We start from the raw sequence: 7,697 nt of genomic DNA, 5'->3' as shown, positions 1-7,697 counted from the left end.
GCTCAGGCTATTTTTGTTGCCATGTTGAAAAATACAATCTGACACACTAGCTGTATCAGAAGAGTTTAAAATGTAAATCCTGTAGAGAAACCCTCACTGATTAATTAAAACAGGAAAGAAAACAGAAAAGAACTCACTGAGAGTATATTGTATAAATTATAGTACTGATGGACTGGCAGGAAAACCAGCCTCAGAAAATTCGAACCAAAAAGCCAGTAGAAGGTAATGACAAGGTTGCACTGGATGAAGGATGGAAGAGGAGAAGGACATAATCATTTGAGGAGCAGAATCTACCTGGTCTCTTACCCTGAAATATGGAGGTGATAGGAGGGTGCTCCTACTTTGGACAAGGTTTGATGTGTGTTAGTAGCGTCATGATTTCCTTGTATTTACATTTTGATTTTGTTCTCCTTTCATTGTAATAACCACCCTATAATCTCCCAATGTTAAAATCTACTCATCCTTAAAAAGTCAGCTCCAATGCCAATATTCCCTAATGCTTTGCTGGGTTTGCCAAGCAGAATTGATTTCTTTCTCTTCTAACTCATAGTGCACTTTCCTCTTCTCTTATGAAACTTATTGCAAGATGTCTAGTATTAAAGTATGTGTTAAACTGCCTTATCAACCTAACCATATGTAAGTACCTTGAAGGCAAAGGCCTTGGCTTAGTTTTTTTTATGTCCTAGCGTATCTTAAAGCAACAGGTGCTCAGACATATTTGAGCATAATGAGGCTGGGTACCAAGGTAGAGATTTTGTAAATAGCTTAGCAATAAGTTCTGCATGAATATTTCCTGTTTATTGATTAAAAAGCCCATAAAGATCATTCTGTTCCCTTAATGTGTCATTAATTAAAAGCTTTCAGAAGATCAGACATATGCAGAAACTTTTTTTTTAAATTTAAATATACTTTGAGATTAATGATTGATATTGCCTCGGAATATTGAATAAGATAAAGCAGCAAAATCTCTCCAAGTAATTAGTTTCCTTATCTATAATTTTAACCAATGACTCAAAGTGATTTTTGTTTTTGTTATTAGGTACGTGCTTTCAGTGGATTACAAATAGCTTTGCTTTAGATCAGATACATTTTTTTCATCAGTTAAATGTGGATATGCTTGTAATTTTTAGATTGATTAAATTATTATGGTTGAGAACCTCTATTTTTACCTTTATGCCATTTTAGTGCTCAGCCAAAGCAGAAAAGTGAACATGTGCAAAATCAGATTTCAACCAAATAAAAGTGTATGTACAATGGAAGCTTAAAAATTTGAGTGTGGTAACCATCCTTCAAGATGGCCCTCAAATATCCTCACCTCTGGTATTGAAGCCCTTGTGTAGTCCCCTCCCATATTAAGCTGGGTTTGGTTTGTGTGACTGTTAGCATATGGCAGAAGTGATGGCGTGTGACTCCCAAAGGTAGGTTGTAAAAAACTGTGCCTCTTCTGCCTTGTGCTCTTGGATCAGGCATTGGGGAATCCAGCTCTCATGTCATGAGGACATTCAAGGAGCTTTCTAGAGTTTCACATCAAAGGGACTGATACCTCTTGTCAAAAGGGTTAGCACCAACTTGCCAGTCACCTGAGTGAATCATCTTGGAAGCAGATCCTCCCGCCGCAGTCAAATCATAAGATGCTAACAGTGCTGGCACCTAAACTGCAACCTCATGAGAGATCTTGAGCTGTAACTGCCCAGCCAAGCCACTTCTGATTTCCTGACCCACTGGAACCTTGAGATAGGAAGTTATTATTGTGTTTTAAGCCATTACGTTTTGGGAGTAACTTGTTACACAGCGTATAACTAATACAAAGACATGTTTGTTCAACATACAATATGCAAATATAAAGCAAATAAATACCTGTAGAGACTGAGGACATTGTAAAGATTTCTTTAATTAGATAACCATACAGCTCACAGTGCAGATATTTTTACAGTAAGTAGTATAGTTGTCAAGAACTAAGTAGAGAATGTGTTGGACACAGATTTGGCAAGGAAATTATTGTTTTTTGCTGTATGATGACTTGAAGATGGGTACCATACCGTACATATGTTCAACTGTGACAGCTAAAGTTATTTCTCCATTAGACTTTTGCAACAGGTTCTACCAATATGTATTAAGCATATAGCTCTATTGGTAAGAAACATATGTTCATTTATAGATAAAAATATTTTCAGAAAGTATCATCTTATTATTTTTGAAAGTTCAGCATCATAGCAAATAATGCATGGGTTTTGTGACATTGCTGGATGCCTCTCATATGGGGAGCTGAGCCTGCACACACGTGGTAATGCACGCATCACCACATATTCACTAATGAAGCAAGGTAAAGAAACAGAGAAACTTTCATTCCCTCAACATGCAGCTGGTGTGTGATGCCAGATGTAAAATCATTGATGCTCTTGCCAAGTTCTCAGGAATATGTCATGATTTATTTAAACTCAGTCAAGAATACATTGATTTAAAAAAAATAGTCAAATTCAAGGAGACTGATTAGTAGGTGAATAGAAATATATCTTTTAAAATAAAATATTGGCTGTCTATTAAATATGAAATTCTTATTTACATCTTTCATTCTTTCTTTGTGGGTTATTGTGGTTTTTCTCTGAAGAAAGAGTTAATGACTTTACTTTCTAATCCCTCAACTCCTACAGAATTACTTTATAATGAGGCATATAAACTCACTAGAGCTGTAATTGAAAAAAAAATCGTTATTTTGAAACAAATGTTACAGATGCCTATCCAAAATGGATAGTAAATGGCATATCTTCTTTTAATAGTCTCAAGCATTTCCTTTGATACTTTGTAATTTGTGATTAGAATTGATTATAATAGAGACCAAGCTGTAGGGTTTCTTCCAGAGCTGCTGTCTCTGCCATCTGCAGTATCAGGACATGAAGCACTACAAGAGTTAGAGATTTTTTTGCCCCAGAGGAAACTTTTTATCTGGCAATAGGAACTGCAGGCATTCTGGGTGACTTGTCACAATCAGGGGCAGCTATGATCTAGCACTATTGGAAAAGGGAACTAACTTTATCGAGCTTCTGCCCTGTGCCAGGCACTCTGGTATCTCACTCCATTCTCAAAACAATCTTATGTTTCAGTAGCACAACTTCCCTTTCTTCTTACCATGGCAAAAAAGTGGTAAAAATATGGACATTTAAAAAAAATTGTGGCAAAATCTACGTAACATGAAATATACAATTTTAATCATTTTTAAGGGTGCAGTTCACTCAGTTTGGCAGCATTAAGTGCGTTCACACTGTTGTGCAACCATCAACACCATCCATCTCCAGAATCAAGGAGCCCTTCTCCTCTTAAGGAAAAATTACCCAGGAAAGGAACAGTGTTAAAAACTATATTAATGTAAGAGACTACTACAAGCAACTCTATGCCAATAAAATGGAAAACCTGGAAGAAATGGACCAAGTCTTAGAAAGGTATAACCTTCCAAGACTGAACCAGGAAGAAATGGAAAATATGAACAGGCCAAACACAAGTAATGAAACTGTGATTAAAAATCTTCCAGCAAACAAAAGTCCAGGACCAGATGGCTTCACAGGTGAATTCTATCAAACATTTAGAGAAGAGCTAACACTGATCCTTCTTAAACTCTTCCAAAATATTGCAGAGGAAGAAACACTCCCAAACTCATTCTACGAGACCACTTGATACCAAAACCAGACAAAAATACTACAAAAAAAGAAAATTACAGACCAATATCACTGATGAATATAGATGCAAAAATCCTCAACAATGTACAAGCAAACATAACCCAACAGCACATTAAAAGGATCATGCACCATGATCAAGTGGGATTTATCCCAGGGATGCAAGGATTCTTCAGTATACACAAATCAATCAATGTGATACACCATATTAACAAATTGAAGAATAAAAACCATATGATCATCTCAATAGATGCAGAAAAAGCTTTTGACAAAATTCAACACCGATTTATGATAAAAACTCTCCAGAAAGTGGGCATAGAGGGAACCTACCTCAACATAATAAAGGCCGTATATGACAAACCCACAGCAAACATCATTCTCAATGGTGAGAAATGGAAAGCATTTCCTCTAAGATCAGGAACAAGACAAAGATGTCCACTCTCACCACTATTATTCAACATAGTTTTGGAAGTACTAGCCACGGCAATCAGAGAAGAAGAAGAAATAAATAGAATCCAAATTGGAAAAGAAGGAGTAAAACTGTCGCTGTTTGCAGATGACATGATACTCTACATAGAGAATCCTAAAGATGCCACCAGAAAACTACTAGAGCTAATCAATGAATCTGGTAAATTTGCAGGATACAAAATTAATGCACAGAAATCTCTTGCGTTCCTATACACTAACAACAAAAGATCAGAAAGTGAAATTAAGGAAACAATCCCATTCACCACTGCAACAAAAAGAATAAAATACCTAGGAATAAGCCTACTTAAGAAGGTAAAAGACCTGTATGCAGAAAACTGTAAGACACTGATGAAGGAAGTCAAAGATGACACAAACAGATGGAGAGATATACCATGTTCTTGGATTGGAAGGCTCAATATTGTGAAAATGACTATACTACCCAGAGCAATCTACAGATTCAATGCAATCTCTATCAAATTACCAATGGCATTTTTTACAAAACTGGAACAAAACATCTTAAAATTTGTATGGAGACACAAAAGACCCTGCATAGCCAAAGCAGTCTTGAGGGGAAAAAAAATAAAAAATGGAGCTGGAGGAATCAGACTCCCTGACTTCACACTATAGTACAAAGCTACAGTAATCAAGACAATATTGTACTGGCACAAAAACAGAAATATAGATCAATGGAACAGGATAGAAAGCCCAGAGATAAACCCATGCAGCTATGGTTGACTAATCTATGACAAAGGAGGCCAGGATATACCATGGAGAAAAGACAGTCTCTTTAGTAAGTTGTGCTGGGAAAACTGGACAGCTACATGTAAAAGAATGAAATTAGAATGCTCCTTAACACCGTACACAAAAATAAACTCAAAATGTATTAAAGACGTAAATGTAAGACTATACACTATAAAACTCTTAGAGGAAAACATAGGGAGAGCACTCTTTGACATTCACAGCAAGATCTTTTTCGACCCACCTCCCACAGTAATGGAAATAAAACCAAAAATAAACAAATGGGACCTAATGAAACTTAAAAGCTTTTGCAAAGCAAAGGAAACTACAAACAAGATGAAAAGACAACCCTCAGAATGGGAGAAAATATTTGCAAACAAATCAACGGACAAAGGATTAATCTCCAAAATATATAAATAGCTTATGCAGCTCAATATCAAAAAAACAAACAACCCAATCAAAAAATGGGCAGAAGACCTAAATAGATGTTTCTCCAAAGAAGACATACTGATGGCTAAGAGACACATGAAAAGCTGCTCAACATCACTAATTATTAGAGAAATGCAAAGCAAAACTACAATGAGGTATCACCTCACACCAGTTATAATGGACATCATCAGAAGATCTACAAACAACAAATGTTGGAGAGGTTGTGGAGCAAAGGGAACCCTCTTGCACTGTTGGTGGGAATGTAAATTGATAGAGCTGCTATGGAGAACAGTATGGAGGGTCCTTAAAAAACTAAAAATAGAATTACCATATGACCCAGCAATCCCACTACTGGGCATATATCCAGAGAAAACCATAATTCAAAAAGACATATGCACCCCAATGTTCATTGCAGCACTATTTACAATAGCCAGGTCATGGCAGCACCTAAATGCCCATTACAGATGAATGGATAAAGATGTGGTACATATATACAATGGAATATTACTCAGCCATAAAAAGGAATGAAATTGGGTCATTTGTAGAGACATGGGTGGACCTAGAGACTGTCATACAGAGTGAAGTAAGTTAGAAAGAGAAAAACAGATATCGTCTATTAACGCATATATGTGGAATCTAGGAAAATGGTACAGATGAACTGGTTTGCAAGGCAGAAATAGACACAGATGTAGAGAACAGACGTATGGACACCAAGGGGGGAAAGCAGGGGTTGGTGGTGGTGGGATGAATTGGGAGATTGAGATTGACATATATACACTAATATGTATAAAATAGCTAACTAATAAAAAAATATCATGGAGGGGCTTCCCTGGTGGCGCAGTGGTTGAGAGTCTGCCTGCCGATGCAGGGGACATGGGTTCGTGCCTCGGTCTGGGAAGATCCCACATGCCGTGGAGCGGCTGGGCCCGTGAGCTGAGCCTGCACATCCGGAGCCTGTGCTCCGCAACGGGAGAGGTCACAACAGTGAGAGGCCCGCGTACTGAAAAAAAAAAACAAAAAAACAAACAAACAAAAAAACTATATATACATATATATATATATATATATATATATCATGGAGAAAAATCCCCCCCCCCACCAAAAAAGCTATATTAATGTATCTTAGGTTTATTTAACCTTATAGCAGCCCAGTCAATATTTTGGTACCTACAAGAAACAAGATATCATACTAAGCTGTTTAGAGGATATACAGGCTAACGAGGTGAAAGCCCCACTCTCCAGTGTAGATTGGAATTCTGTAGTCTGGCCTTGATTCCTTTAGGAACTTCATTCATTTGACAAGTCTAGAATATTTTCTCCATGCCAGGAGCTCTGCTTGGCATTGATATGTAGTGGAGCATAGTTGCAGCCGCCTTGGAACTACATTCAAATCATTGTCAGTGTGGCCCTCATCTGTTCCTCCTCAGCTTTTGCGAAGGGAGTTGGAGGGGTAATCCCGAAACTATGCAGAAGTAGTAACAGCAGCCTTTTGTTATATATTTATTTATACAAAGCACTTTATAAATAGCTATAGTCTTTTTGAATTCCTACAACAACCCTAAAAAGTAAGTACATTTATCATTTTTATTTTAGAGATGAGGAATTCTAAGCACACATATGTTAAATAAGGCCTATAGTCACACAGTGGTAGGACTGGGGTATAAGCTCAGGTCATCTTATTCTAGAAGCTAGATGTTTAACCCTACCCCAGACTGCCTCTGTTATGTGACCTTCATGGAGCTCCTAAATTAATTGTTCAAAACAAATCACTCTTCAAGGGAGGAGTCTGGAGGGAGGGGCAAACAGAGGCTAGGAGAATTACTCTAGGGGATCTCCCTCCAAGTGGAAGGATTTCCTACCACAAAACAACAAGGCTAGCCCAAAGCTCCTCTGTGGAAATCAGAAATAGGTAAACCTTCCTCCCAGAAGATTTCAGTTATAAAATTTCCTGCAGGAAAATTTTCCATTAAAAAATACACAAATTTGTGATAACTGTGATGTGGGTAACACATTTTGCTGTTGTATAATGCATAACTGACACAACCATATGTGGTAGCCTTGTCCCCTAACACCCTGTTGTGGGCTGAATTTTGTCCCCCCCCACCCAATTTTTATGTTGAAATCTCATCTCTCAGTACCTCAGAATATAACTGTATTTGAAAATAAGGTTTTTTAAAAGAGGTGATTACCTTAAAATGAGGCCTTTAGGGTGTGGTCCTAATCCAACTTGGTGTCCTCATAAGAAAAGGTAATGCCAGGGGCGACATGCACAGAGGAAAAACCATGCTAAGAGATTGCAGGAGGGTGGCCATCTGCAAGCCAAGGAGGGAGGCCTCAGAGGAAACCAATCCTGCCCAAACCTTGAACTTGGACTTCCAGCCTCTGAAACTGTGG

This window comes from Delphinus delphis, chromosome 3, assembly GCF_949987515.2.
Source record: "Delphinus delphis chromosome 3, mDelDel1.2, whole genome shotgun sequence".
NCBI classification, from domain to species: domain Eukaryota; kingdom Metazoa; phylum Chordata; class Mammalia; order Artiodactyla; family Delphinidae; genus Delphinus; species Delphinus delphis.
Note: the sequence above shows the minus strand (reverse complement) of the source record.